The sequence below is a fragment of the Peromyscus maniculatus genome, chromosome 1 (genome assembly GCF_049852395.1).
Source record: "Peromyscus maniculatus bairdii isolate BWxNUB_F1_BW_parent chromosome 1, HU_Pman_BW_mat_3.1, whole genome shotgun sequence".
NCBI lineage: Eukaryota > Metazoa > Chordata > Mammalia > Rodentia > Cricetidae > Peromyscus > Peromyscus maniculatus.
The window spans coordinates 7,866,636-7,881,275 of NC_134852.1; the positions used below are offsets into that span (position 1 = coordinate 7,866,636).

General features: G+C 40.6%; 1 protein-coding gene across 1 annotated transcript in view; it reads left to right on the top strand.

The window, feature by feature from the left end:
- Positions 1 to 1,622: 1,622 nt before the first annotated feature.
- Positions 1,623 to 14,640, top strand: part of LOC121826214 (leukocyte-associated immunoglobulin-like receptor 1) — a 33,973-nt gene continuing 20,955 nt past the window's right edge. The window contains exons 1-2 of the mRNA XM_076568970.1: positions 1,623 to 1,742; positions 4,262 to 4,395. The gene's annotated coding sequence lies outside the window, so the exon portion shown is untranslated. The remainder of the gene's footprint in view (positions 1,743 to 4,261; positions 4,396 to 14,640) is intronic.

Below are 14,640 nucleotides of genomic sequence, written 5' to 3' on the forward strand. Positions count from 1 at the left end.
TATCTTTCTGGATCTGGGATGCCTCATTTGGGATGATTTGTTGTCTAGTTCCATCCATTTGCCTGTAAGTTTCATTTCTTTTTGACAACTGAGTAATACTTCATTGTGTAAACATATGTTTTCTTTTTCCATTCTTCAGTTGAGGGACTTCTAGGTATTTCTAAGTCTCTGGCTATTATGAATAAAGCAGCATTGAACATGGTTGAGCAAGTGTCCTTGTGGTATGCCATGTACGGTAGTTTGAATGGACTTGGACCCCATAAGTTAATGGGGAGTGGCACTATTAGAACGCGTGGCCATTTTGGAGGATATATGTTCTTGGAGGAGGCTGGATGATATATGCCTTTATCCAGACATTGAGGCTAGAAGCATACCTCTAATCTGGACCACACCTTCTGGGAAGTGTGTCACTGTGGAGATGGGCTTTGGGGTCTTTTTCTCAAGCTTCACTTAGTGTGACTGTCTGTTGACTTTCTGTTGCCTCTGAGTCCTTTAAGGTGTAAGGACTCTTGGCTCCAACACTATGCCTGCCTGCATGCTGCCTTGCAGCCTGGAATAATGGACTAAGCCTCTGGACTGTGAGCATCCTCAATTAAATGTCTTCTTAATAAGAGTTGCTATGGTCATGGTGTCTCCTTACAGCAATAAAAACTTAACTAAGGCACCATGTGCATTTGTCCAATGCCTTTAGAGTTATTAATCATTCACTATATTCTCTCCTCTACTCTGCCTTCCCACCCTCTACCCAATTTAAACCTTCCTTTTTCATTAATCCCCTTTAAACTTTTATACCACTATTTTATAACTTCTATCTCAAAGCCCCTCCTCCATGGCACCTTACAAATTTCCTGACCTCTAAGTATATTGAAAATGAAAGAGATATATCTGAAGATTCAAAGCTAGCATTCACAAATGAAAGAGAATATCTGATCTTTATTCTTGTGTTTGTGTGTTTGGGTTATTTTTCCAGGTTTATCCATTCACCAGCAAATTCAACTTTCCTAATAGCTGGATAATATTCTGTGTGTGTATATATATTGCATTTTCATTAGCCTGATATCTAAACTGTTTTCATTTCCTGGGTATTATTATTAAGAGAGGCAATGAATAAATAAACTAAAAATAGATCTATCATGGAATCCACTCTTGGGTATATAATGATATTTTATTTTTTTGACTGCATAAAATTCCATTGTGTACATGCACTGAATTTTCTTTATGATTAATTGGAGGGCATTTATACTTCTTTTATTTCCCATCTTTTGTGAATACTGCAGCAATGAAAATGGATGTGTAGGTAGCTTTCTGGTATGGTGAATTAGAGTCCTTCCAGTGTGTACCAGAAGTGCTATTTCTAGGTCAAATGTTTTTTTCTGCTTTCAGTTGTTTGAGAAATGTCCATATATAGTAGCTGCATGTGTTTATATTACCACCAAAAGCACATAAGAGTTCTACTTTTCCTACTTCCTTACTGGCATTTGATGTCATGTTTTCCATGATAGTGGTTCTCTTTTTGTCGTTACATTTTGACAGTTTCAGAATGTTTTTAGATTCAACTTCCCCTACTCAATTATATCCCCCATTGCTTTAATCCATTCTTCTTTCTACCTATTCCTGCAGAAGATCTACCTGTTGAGAAAATGACTGCCTTCCTCTCTATCAACCATTAACAGTCCACTAGTTATTCAGTGAGAGATTCAGGCTTGTGGACACCTCCAGTATCTATGCTGGAACATAGGAGGGTGGGTATCCACAGTTTCTGCATGTTCATGGTTACATAAGTGTTATCACATCTTGACTGTCTTCCAGCTCTTAAATTCATTCCCCTCTAACCATTGTGATACTTCCCGGGCTTTTGCAGAGGAACTGGTGCACAGAAGCTAATCTCTATAGATAGCAATGTTTAATGGAAGGTTGCATTTCTTGTTAAAGTGACATATGGTATAGATTCTGACTGGACTGAAATGGAATCTCAAAGGAGTTTCATTTCCCATGTTTCTGTCCACAGCCTGTCTTCTCAGAAACATGGCACAATCTCTTGGTGACTTACATGTCAGGTCATCCAATTCTTTTTTTTAAGTTTCACTCAACATTTTTAATTAAATTTATGCTTAATACCACTTTGTAATGTAATTTTCTTTTATTTGGATATTAGGGCAATTTGACCCTTACATAAGAGACTTGGATGTATTCCTTTTTTTAAATTTTGGGGAATATTTTTTATAACTTAATTGTTTGTTGATTCTCCAGGAATTTTCACATCACAAAACCCAACCCTGGGCACCTTGCAGGCCCTTCATATCTTTTGTCAACCCTGTAGAACTCCCCACAAGGAAAAAAAAAACAAATCAATTTAAAACAAAATGAAAAAAAAAAAAACACTCTTCCATTTTCCAAGACTTCTTCATCCATCCTAGTTGCATTCGGTGCTGTGGGGTGTGAAATATTATACCCTTTCGTCCAATCACCCCATCCACAATATGCTTATTGCTATTGGTTATTGGTCTAGTTCAAGGTCTCTGGCACACTATCATCACTGGACCCTCACTGGACCCTCTTGGATATTCTGCTGTTGCCCTGAGTCAAGGAGATCCTGAACATATCAATCCATAGGATCAGTCCCTTCACACACTCCAGTAGGGCATAGATAGGGTAGATGGTAGGGTGGGCCAACTCAAGACCGAGGATATGGATCTGAACGGTAACTGACCTGCTTTGTCTGGGACACTAGGACTAACCCCTTCAGGTGAGGGGCAGAATCAGCTTTCCTAAGCCCAAGTCATCAGGGTCAGCTCTCTCATGCAGCCATGATGAGGGGTGGGGTCATCTTTCCCAAGTGTGAGGACCCAGATCTCCCATGTGGGGTAGGATCAGCTCTCCTGCTGCAGTATCCAGTAAGGGGTAGAGAAAGCTATCCTAGAGCCAGTGAGGGACAGGCCTGGCTCACCACAGTTCTTGATTTTGACACCTATGTTTCCTATCACCTTCTGTGGCAACACGAGCCATAGATATCATCACAGACTCTAGCTGCACTAGGCACATGGGCCTAGACATGGCCCTTAGCTGTAGCCTGGGTTCAGACATCTCATGGCACCCAGATCTCTATGGTCCCATTTGCAGCATAACCCTCCAATCATCACCTGGTCTCAAGGGAAGGCTCAGAACCAGGGCATTTACATGGCTTTTAGTGGTATCAGGATCCACAGATATTAACCAAGACTCTAGATGCAGTGAGAACACAGTCCCACACATGACCCTGCACTGCAGCCCAGGCTTGGACATCACCATGGCCACGGTCTCCTCCCACCTTATATTCCTTTCTCTGCCCAGTCATTTCACTTCCCGCCTCAACCTCCCTAGTGCTGGGATTAAAGGCATGTGACTCCCAACAACTGGGATTGAAGATGTAAGCCATCACGGCCTGACTCTGTTTCTCTTTTAGACTGAATTAATCTCAGGTAGCCCAGGCTGCCTTTGAACTCACAGATATCCATCTGCCTCAATCTCCTGAGTGTTAGGATTAAATCTGTATGCTACCAATCCCTGGCCTCTATGGCTAACTAGTGGCATAGATCCCCCTCTCTGATCTTCAGACAAGTTTTACTTGTTAGATCACAAATAAAATATCACCAAATTTCACCAAATTTTAGATAAAAAAAATCTAAAATTTAAAAAAAGGTAATAACTAATATAAGAAAAACTATATGTAATAATTGCAATAACTACATACAATATATACAGGCAATAATTATATCAATAATGTCTAATCCATTATGTTTTTGATTTTTTTTTTAATCTGGGTCAGTTGGTGCTCAGATGGAGTCAGTATATCACAGCTGGAGTTAACAATATAATCCCCTATAAAACTCTATTAAATATTTCTTTATTAATAAAATGAAAAGCAAATGTACTTTGTGTCAGTCAGATTGGCAGACTTTAGGCCAACACAGGGAAACAGACTCACCCCACACAGGTTACAGAAAAACCAGAAACAGTAAGCCACATAGAGACTGATGACCCAGGAAGAGAAGTGTAGTTACTCAAATCTGAGTTAACTTTTGGACAATTTCCTCTAGAAGAAGCCTTTGATTCCTTCCCCTTTAAAAATTACCTATCTTTTATTACCTGAACTTGTCCATAAGCACAGTAACCACTTTCACCCCATCCTCTCCCAATCCCTGCCACCGCTCCCCATTTCCCTCTCTCCCCTGCAAATTTCATTCTTACGTTCATGTCCATTCGTTTTGTGTTCAACTCCCAGAGTTTAACCAGGACCATCTGTGTGAGTTTTGTATCAAACTACCCACTGGAATCCAGCAAACTCAGCAGTGTTTACACAACTGAAGAAAATGACCCTACCTCTTCCGCAGTGAGTCAACAACCAATTGTTCAGCAGTAAGTAGTAAGGGACAGTGAGCTCCTCTCTTTCCATGCATGATTTTTGACAGAGTCAACCTTGTGCAGGCACAGTGTGGTTCACTTCAGTAACTACAAGTTTATAATTGTAATGGTTGCTCAGTTATCCCTGTATTTAATGTGACAGGTCAGAATATTGATGACTCTGAGTTTATTACTAATGTGTTTAACTGGGGTAGACTTCATGAGAAATTACCAGTAGTCAGAACATGTCTGGTAAAATACTGTTAGATTCTACTCCCATTCTAGGCACATAATAAAAAATGATAAAAGTTCAAGGTCAGGCACATGCTAACTTCTCTGAATTGGTCACAATCAATGTGTACATACTCAAAACTTCACAGTCTTCCTCATATATATATACCAACATACCTCAACATGATGAAGACTATATATAAAACAAACCTATAGTCAAAATTATACAGACTCAGTGACCAAAGAATTGAATAGGTGGACAGGAAATAAGCTGATTCACATATAGCCACCTAAATTTTGATTAACATATCAAATGTACTTTGGAGGACAAAACAAACTATTTAACTAATGATGCTGTGGAAACAGATTTCCACATGTTGAAAAGTAAAACCAGATCCATGCCTCTCACCTTGCACATGAATAAATTCAAAATGCATCCAATACCTTACCTTAATGTAAGATCTGAAACTGCTTGATAAAATATTTAGGGTTTCAAATACAGTGATGAGAAGAGGTAAAGAAGGCACATATTTACTCTTTCAAACCTGGGAGTTTGGGATGGCAATTTGTATTTTTTTCTAGCAGCTATGATGGTGCGGTATTGTTACTTTTTTCATTGTTGTTACAAAATAATGTGAAACAAATTAAGGAACTACAGTTCATGGCTAGGAATACAAAGTTCTGGTCATGTTGTATCCACAGTCTGGAAGGTGAGAGAGAACACAAAATTTGGCTGGTCTGCAAAATTCATTTTCTGTGACTCACTTTCACAAACAAGCCATGGTGAGTAAGCAGTGATCTCAGTGGAGATATAACTGGGGCCCTAGTGACCACATCCTACTCATGTGTCAATTTTGGTCAGTTCTATCTGATGTGCTAAAGAGGAAATGTGTCCTTCTAAATGGCTATGGCAAAATTTATATGTCAGGCCTTTCTAGATGTAGGACAACTACCCATACACATCAGAACCACTGGATAACTTGGAGACTACAGAAAGAATATTATGGGGGTAGATAGAGAATAACCTGAAAACCTGAATTCTTTCTCATGGTAGCATGAGAAGGTGAGTCTTCCACAGACCAACTGATGGTAACAGGAAACTGTGTGAGTCAAGACATGCAATTCCTTAAGTTGCTCCACAACTTAAAATCCCTCTCAAAACAACACTGTGTTGCCTTTATAGATTTTTTTATTAAGAAATTATTACCAGTGGGAAAATGATATGGCTTTGTAGGTAGAATCCTTGCCTAGCAAGCACAGTACCCTGGATTGTATACTCAACACTCCATAGAGCCAAGTTTGGTGATGTATGCCTGTAATTGTTAACTAATAAGGTAGACGCAAAAGGATGGAGATTAAAGATGACTTTCAGCTATATAGTGAGTACAAGGCAACCCTGGGACACCTGAGAATCTCCCAAATATATTAATTGACACCTGATTAGGGAATTCACTCTATGCCCTGTAGCTTGATCAATGGTATATTAAACATGGTGACATTATTCATATGTTAAATAATGTGTCATCTGTAGTACAGTAATAAAATATTTCATCTCTTCACTTTCTAAAATCAAAGACTACTACAGCCAAACATTGTACCTTTCAAAATTACTTGTTATGAGTACTTTCTTCACATGTTTTCGCTGTTCCATTCTGGTCCATTTTACCATGCCACTTAAGTCATTTTGAGTGAATTTTACAACTTAGTAGTTTTATATATTTTAGAAGTCTTGGGATACAGATGAAAGCACTACATTCTAAAAAAAAAAAACCAAAAAGTATAAACACAAAGATGGAGACATAGCTCAGATGCATGACTGATTGCTTAGCATACACATTCTTTGGATGGGCCATGTACATGGAGGTGCACATCTGTAGTTCCAGCACTTAAGACTTTGAGTGAAGAATCACAAGTACATTGGCATCCTAGCCTATCCTGTGAATATGAGACTATGCCTGAAAACAAAGAAAAAACAAAAAAGAAATCAACCAGTGTCGAAAGACAGTGTAAAAATTTGCCCTTGAATCCACTCTCTACCCTAAGTTTTTTCCTTTTATTATTATTATTATGATGATTATTATTATTTATTTTATAATACTATTCAGTTCTACATAATAGCCACAGATTCCCTTGTTCTCTCCCTTCCTGCCCCCTCCCCTTCCCCCCAGCACACCTCCCATTCCCTAAGTTGTTTTTTATTGTCAGTATCTTATCATAGCAAGAGAAATGAAACTAGAATAGAGAAAAAATAAATCATCCTATGTAGAAAAATCCCTGCATCAAAATCCAGATCAAGGGTATTGAGAGAGGCAACATCCTTCCCTACTTCCCTCTAATTGTGGAAGTGTGTGGCAGATACCATTAGCTTTGCAGAGGTTTGTGCTGGCTCTTGGGATTTGGGGAATGTCTTCCTTTGGTGATACCTAGACACACAGTGTGCTAAGTTTCCACAGTCAGCAAAGTTTGTAAAGGGTCAAAGTTAAGATTAGGTTGCTGCTGTGGACTCCCATGATTTCATGCCCATTTGGTGGTAGAGGCCACTAGAGGTGGACCATTGAAGGTTATAGCCTGGTCTCATTTCCAGCCAGGATCCCATTCCTGATCCACCAAGATGTGAACAAGATACACTGAAAGTTCCAGCTACACAGACCTTCAAATGAGTCCTCAACTTCAGGCACTGAGCTTGTGATGGGCAACTGATGAATCTTGGCTGGTTGATTTCTAAGAAATGAGATTCTCATATCTAAGTCACTCTACAGGGGGAAGTGACTTGCCCAGGTCACAGAGGCTGTGGGAGACTCAAAGAGAGGAGGAACTTACCATAAAGCCTGACCTTACAGCCAGTGTTCTATAGACCTTCTAACATCTCAGTAAGCACATTTTCACTGAACATCTGTTGGAATGGTGGAATTGACAGCAGTGACTACTGTCCATACTGGGAAGGATGCGAGGTGGTGGTTGTTGGTTGTGAGCAGTCAATGTGGTACAGTAGCCACAGATGCAGCCAGACTAGTTCTGACAAAACCAAGCATATTTTTATAAGACCCAGCAATCTTGAACCAAGCTGTAGGGTCAAAGATATTGAAAAGCTATGCCTATATAAAAATATCTGCTCAAGGACATGAAGAAAAATTTACATCACTGAGTGAAAGTAACCAGTACCAAAAGACCACATATAGTCTCATTAAAACTGCAATATGTTCTGAGGAAGGCAAAACTCACGGAAGCAGAAAGTACCTGGGGCTGTAGCATGGAAGAGGAGCACTTACCTGGTATATGTGAAACACTGGATTCTGTGATAGTTCATTTTCATTGTCCATTTGATGGAATTTAGGAACACCATGGAAACATACCTATAGTTTGTCTAAAAAAAATGTTTTCAGAAAGGTTTAGCAGAATAGGAAAGACCCATGTGAATGTTGGTGCCTCCATCCTATGGATGAGGTCCCCTCACTAAATTAAAAGGGGAAAGCAAGCTGATCACCATTATTTACTTCTCTCAGCATCTTGACTGGAGATATATGACCAGCTGCCTCACTTTTTAATGATATAGCATTTCTGCCATGATAGACTGTACCCTGTAGCTGTAAGTCAAAACCAAATCTTTCTTAAGTTGCTCTTGTCAGGTAATTTCTCACAACAAAGAGAAAAGTAAAGAAGACAAATGCCCTCTTCAGAAGCACACACACACACACACACACACACACACACACACACACACACACACGTGTACACGCACATGCACACACACACACACACACACACACTGTTGGAAGTTTTCCTGTGTCTCACCTGGTACACAGCTGCTCAGATCCAAATAAACACACAGAAGCTTATATTAATTATGAACTGTATGGTCATTAGCTCAGGCTTATTACTGACTAGCTCTTACACTTAAATTAACCCATAAATCTTATTTATGTTTAACCATGTGGCTTGGTACCTTTTCTCAGTTTTACCTTGTCATCTTGCTTCCTCTGTGTCTGGCTGGCAACTCCTGACTCAGCCTTCCTCTTCCCAGAATTCTCCTTGTCTGCTTATTCTGCCTATACTTCTTTGCCTGGCTACTGGCCAATCAGCATTTTATTTATCAACCAATCAGAACAACACACATTCACAGCATACAAAATGGCATTCCCCCCACATACACACTGGAGGAGGTGAGAAAAAGATACAGAGAGACAGAAAGAGATACAGAGAGACTGGGAGACAACATACACACAGAGAAATAAAAGGGTCATTGTTCTGGAATATTATTTTAGGATGTGTTACATTTGTTTATGCTGTGGCACATTTGTTTTAATGATGCAAAGATGTGTTGCATTCCCTTGTGTTGAATTTGTTTTACTCTGTGAATCTGTGTTACCTTCCCTGTCTAAAACAATGTTCGGTCTAATAAAGAGCTGAACAGCCGATAGGAAGTCAGGAAATTGGATAGGCACGGATTGCAGCCAGAGAGAATAAATGGAAGGAGAGAGAACCAAGGATCAAGAAAAGAAGGGGTCAGCCACCAAGCTACAGAACCAGCAATGGAGAAAGAAAGAAGTAAAAGTTATACAGAAAAAGAGAAAATTAAAAGGGCAGAGGCAAAAGATAGATGGGATAATTTAAGTTAACAAAAAAAAAAGCTGGCTAGACACAAGCCAAGCTAAGGAAGGGCTTAATAAGAAATAACGTCTCCACGTGTATTTGTTTGGGCTGAGTGGCAGGCCACCCAAAAGAACAAAGAGTGAAAGTGCAAAAAGAGTAACAAACAAACAAACAACACATCATAGATGCTTTAAGGGACAGCAAAGCTAATCATCTGTATGGTTCTATAATGGCCAGCACATGTCACTAGACATTTTCCCACTCACAGAGCACACAATTCAGTGTAAAGTAAAGACCCTGGATGGCAGCAATGTGTCCTTGCAGGTTTATCAGTTGGAGCAATTATACTACTCTGATGGCACAGAGAAGCTCAAGGAGTACACTCGAGACTCTCATTAACGTCTGGTTAGTTTTGCTGTGAGTCTCAAGTTTCTATTCAAATATATATTCTTTTTTAAGAACTGAGTCATATGAGCCATCTGAGTTTGGTGTCTGGTGGTAGATATTAGTCAGATGGGTGGGACCTGTAAAACTGCAGGCATTTTATGAAACACTTCTCAATGTGGTGTGGTCAGAGGTGATAAGAGTCACATAAAAGGGAAGTGGATGCTTCTGTTCCTGTTCAAAATCAGCAGAGGAAAGCACAGCATACTTCCTTACCTATGGCTGTTCAGAGCACCATTTCTTATATGCCCGCCTGTTATGTTGGGTCTCAAGAGTTTAAAAAAAAAAACAAAACAGCTTCGAGAGCCATCCTAGTGAAGTTAGTACCAGTTGGAGCCTTTGTGTGGTGGCAACCAGTTCCTGTGCGTGTGTGGGAGGAGGTGTGACAAACGTCAGGTGAGTACCCTCACCTCACCAGGCTTAGGTGCTACGGGCCAGAAGGCTGGATCCACACATGGGAGATGTAACTGGACACTGGATGAAGAGGGGGAGCACTAACCCGGAGTGCTCTTTAGCCTGTGTCTGGTTCAGCACAACTGGCATAGGAAAATCCTTCCCCTAACACTCAAAATCTGTTCTCCTGTCTTAAGGTGGGTTCTCACTGTGGATGTTTAAAATTAAGAACTAGACTTATTGTGGTTTCCCTGAAACTGGCACCAAAACTAAAATCCTAGAAAACAGGCTGATCATTTCCCCTAAATCTATGGTTTGAGCTGAGTGTGCTCAACTAAAGAGGGCATATGTCCATTTGATGCAGGAAGCTCATAGTTCTATGAGCTCTCTAGATCAGGAAAAGAATGGTCTCCCATTAGTAACACTTCTGAAACCTCAGTCACATACAATGCAAAGACACTTATGACCATGTGTAGAATGTGCCTTATTGAGGCTGGCAGTGCTGGAATGTAGGTGTACCCCCAATAGATTCCCAGGCTCAAGTTCTTCATCTGTGAAAGGAGAAGGGAACAATAGTTCATCATTATGCCCATGCCTCCAGAATCCAAACATCAGGAGCAGTCCGGAAAGGAAATTATGTGTTTCTAGCTGTCCCCCTTAATCTGAACCATGTTTGAGTAGTCTCAGAGCAGCCAAATGCAGGCTGGCTGCAGGTGAACCCCCAATGCTCTTACAAGTTCAACCTGACAAGATAGAGAAGACAGTCACCCTCTAAGCCACAATTCAAGCTACAGTGGTGAAAAGACAGAGCACAGGACTATTTATTCGTGTGAGTGTAAATGCATCATGCAGTATAAATGCCTGCATAATAAAGACATATATGTAACCCATTCCTAGGTATTGAGTGACCACATCAAGGCTGTGATGTTAGTGTTATCTACTGGACAGAATCTAAAATCACCTAGGAGAGGGGCCTTTGGGGGAGTCTGTGAGGAATTACCCTAAGTTTGTTCATTGAGGTAGGAAGACCCACCTACTATGAGTATCTCCATTTCCTGGATGGGATTCTGGATTAAACAAAGAAAGAGCAAGATGAGTAGCAGCAAGCATACATCTGCTTTCTGATTGTGTGTGCAATGTTACCCGGTGCTTGAAGCCCTTGCCACTGTGACTTCATTATCATAATGGATTGTACCTTGAACTTTGAGCTGAAATAAACTCTATATTAGATTCCTTTTGCTGAGGTATGTTATTACAACAAGAGAAGAGCAAGTCAAAGTGCTCACAACTTCCCCCTTGTGTCTGGTTCCTGTTAGTAAAATGTAAATGGAGTCATGCATGTCACTCTTCTGCTGGTGGCTTACTCCCCACTGAATATTGAGTAAATTATCATAAACACAATGGTTTAGGATAAGGCAAGTTTACTGAATTACAGTTTGGGAGGTCAGAAGTCCCAATCGATGCTACTTTTAGGGAAATACAATATAGTCTCTTTCCTTTAATATTTGTGCTCCAATTTTCAAAAGAATTTTTAAGCTATTTATTTTAAAGAATTTATTTGTGTGTGTGTGTGTGTGTGTGTGTGTGTGTGTGTGTGTGTGTGTGCACGCGCGCACGCACCATATGTGTGTAAATGCTGGTGGAAGTCAACAGAGGATGATGTTGAATCCTAGAGAGCTAGGGGTACAGACTGTTGTGGGCTGCTCAACATGGGTTCCTTGTAAGAACAACAATCATGCCTAACTATTGAACATCTTTCCAGCTCCCATGGCATTAGGTTCTAACATGTAAGTTTTGACAGGGGAAGGAACCCAACTGTTCAATTTATAACAATGTAAAAATGTCAGATGATATATCCAAGAACTTCTTAAGAGCTGGAGTCTTATATTTGACTACAGTGTTGTGATATAGGGATGAAATATGCATGACACCCTGATCCCATCACTGCTATTTCTTTATCTCCAAGAAGGGACTCCTATTGGCCAGGTGAAGCTGGACACTCATTATTCATCAAAGAACAGATGTTTAAAAAATTGTGGTATTTACACAATGGAATTGTTTTCAGCTATGAAAATAAATGAAATTACATCAGGCCTCAGAAACACAGTATCAGAGCCAATCATAGTAAAGGCAGTGCTAGTTGGAGTCTTCTTATGATGGGAACCAGCCCTGGACATGTAGACCACCTGCTTCTCCACTTGGGAAGAATTGAGGGAGAAGAGGGATGACAAATCTCAGGCGAGTGCCTTCACATCACCAGGCTTAGCTGCCACAGGCTAGAAGGCTGGGAGGTTTAACCAAGAGCAGATTGTGGCAGAGATCAGGGAGAACTGCACCATATTTCTCTTCAAGCCTGTGTCTAGTTCACCAAATCTGGCACAGGAAAATTATTCTCAGGGAAATAGATGGGTCTGGAGTTTATTACAGTAAGTTAAAAAAAAAAAACAGACCCAGAAAGACAGTTATCCTATGTTTTCTGTCATATATGGAACCTACATTACATATAACACACATGCACACCTAGATCTGTCTCTTGTCTATCCAGTCCCTTTAGGATGTTGCTTATGTCACTCTGCTCCACACTTGATTCAATGGCCCTTCAAGAATACAGAGATGGAAGGAGTGAAAGGGGGAGACAAAGAGGAGAGCAGAGAGAACAGTGGGAGAGCAATTGAGATGATTACGTTTTTTTCAACTTGATGCAAGCCCCAGTTATTTGGGAAGAGGGAAACCAATTAAGAAAATACCCCTAACAAATTAGCCTGTGGGCTTTGGCAAAGACTTGGGGGGCATTTTCTTGATTAATGATGGATATGGGTGGGCCTATCTCATGGTGGGTGATGTCTCCCCTGGTATGGTGGACCTGGGTTATATTAAAAAAAAAGACTGAGCAAGCATGAGTAACATCCAGTAAAAAGCATTCCTCCATGGACTCTAGTTCAGTTCCCACATACTGGCTATGACCTTGAGATCCTGCCCTGACTTCCAATGATAGTGTTACCTCAGATGAAGACTCAGATGGAACAAACCTTTTCCTCCCCAAGTTAATTTTGCTCCTGGTGTTTTATCACAGCAATTTAAACCCTAGATAAGATGAAGTAAACCGTGAAATCAGTTTTCTTAACATACTAACAATGCAGTTCAGTATCATTGACTGTAGGTGCTATGTTGTCTTAGAGTTATTCATATTAGTCAACCAAAAATTTTTGTTTAATGATAAATAACTTACACACTTTTTCTTCTGGTTGCCAGCATTCCTAGATTTGCATCCATCAATGTAAATTCTTTATTTCATAGTTTTTGGACAGAATCTTGTTATTTGCTCAGGCTAGCTCAGAACTCATGATGGCCTTACTCTTGTGGTAATTTTTCTACCTCATCCACCCAAGTGCATGCATGGATTGCAGACATGGGTCAGCATTTCCAGTTTGAATATGACTATTTAACATACCTCATCTGAGGGGAATAATTTGGCCTCTGTCCTTCTGGAATTGTTTGTTTCACTGCGCCACGCCATTTTTTAAGTTCCAGCCATATGGTTTTTCATAATGGTGTCCTGGCTGGTTTTGTGTGTCAACTTGACACAAGCTAGAGTCAGCAAAGAGGAAGGAGCCTCAGTTGAGGAAATGCCTCCATGAGATCTAGCTGTAAGGCAATTTCACAATTAGCAATCGATGGAGTAATTCCCTTCCCATTTTGGGTGGTGTCATGCCTGGGCTGTTGGTCCTGGGTTCCATAAGAACACAGAATGAGCAAGCCAGGGGGGAGTAAGTCAGTAAGCAGATCCCCTGCATGGCCTCTGCATCAGCTCCTGCCTCCTGTGTCCTGCTCTGTTTGATTTTCTGTTCTGACCTCCTTCAGTGGTGAAGAGCAATGTGGAAGTATAAAGCCAAATAAACCCTTTCTTTCCCAACTTACTTTTCAGGCATGGTGTTTTGTTGCAGCAATAGAAACCCTAATGAAGAGAAATTGGTACCAGCATAGTAGGGTATTGCTGTGACAGATCTTACCAGGTTTGGGAGAGGTTTGTGAAAGGACTTTGGAACTTTGGGCTAGAAGAGCCATTGAGTATTCAGAGCTCAGTGGGATGTCCTTTGGAAGCTTAGAAGATAAAGTTAAGATCAGTGCAAAAGATGGCTTGTGACATTTCAGAGGGAAGTTTAAAGACTATCAGGGTCATCTGTTATTTTGAATTAAGACTCTGTGGCTCTGGTTAGCTGGGGTTTAAAAATCACCAGTGATTAACTAGATACCAGAACTACTAAAATGATACTTCCTTTTGCTGGGATACTTAATCCTGCTCAGCTGGAGCAAAGCAATGAGCAGTTATTAAGAACATAACAGCATCACTGAAACTAAATCTTCTAGTAAGTGTTTCCTGAGAACACAGAGAAGCTCTGTTCCAGAGGTGGCCAAGATTGTACCTCGTGCTGGCAGCCAGACTTTCTAATGTGGAGGAGTCACCCAGGTGGTACTGGCTTTGAAGACATGAAGGGTTCATGGCGAACAGCTGAGGCTTGGCACTGTGAGAGCCCAGAGGAGGCCATTGGTGAAGATACACCCTCAGTGGAAATTGAAGGCCCAGGACAGAAGGGGCCATGC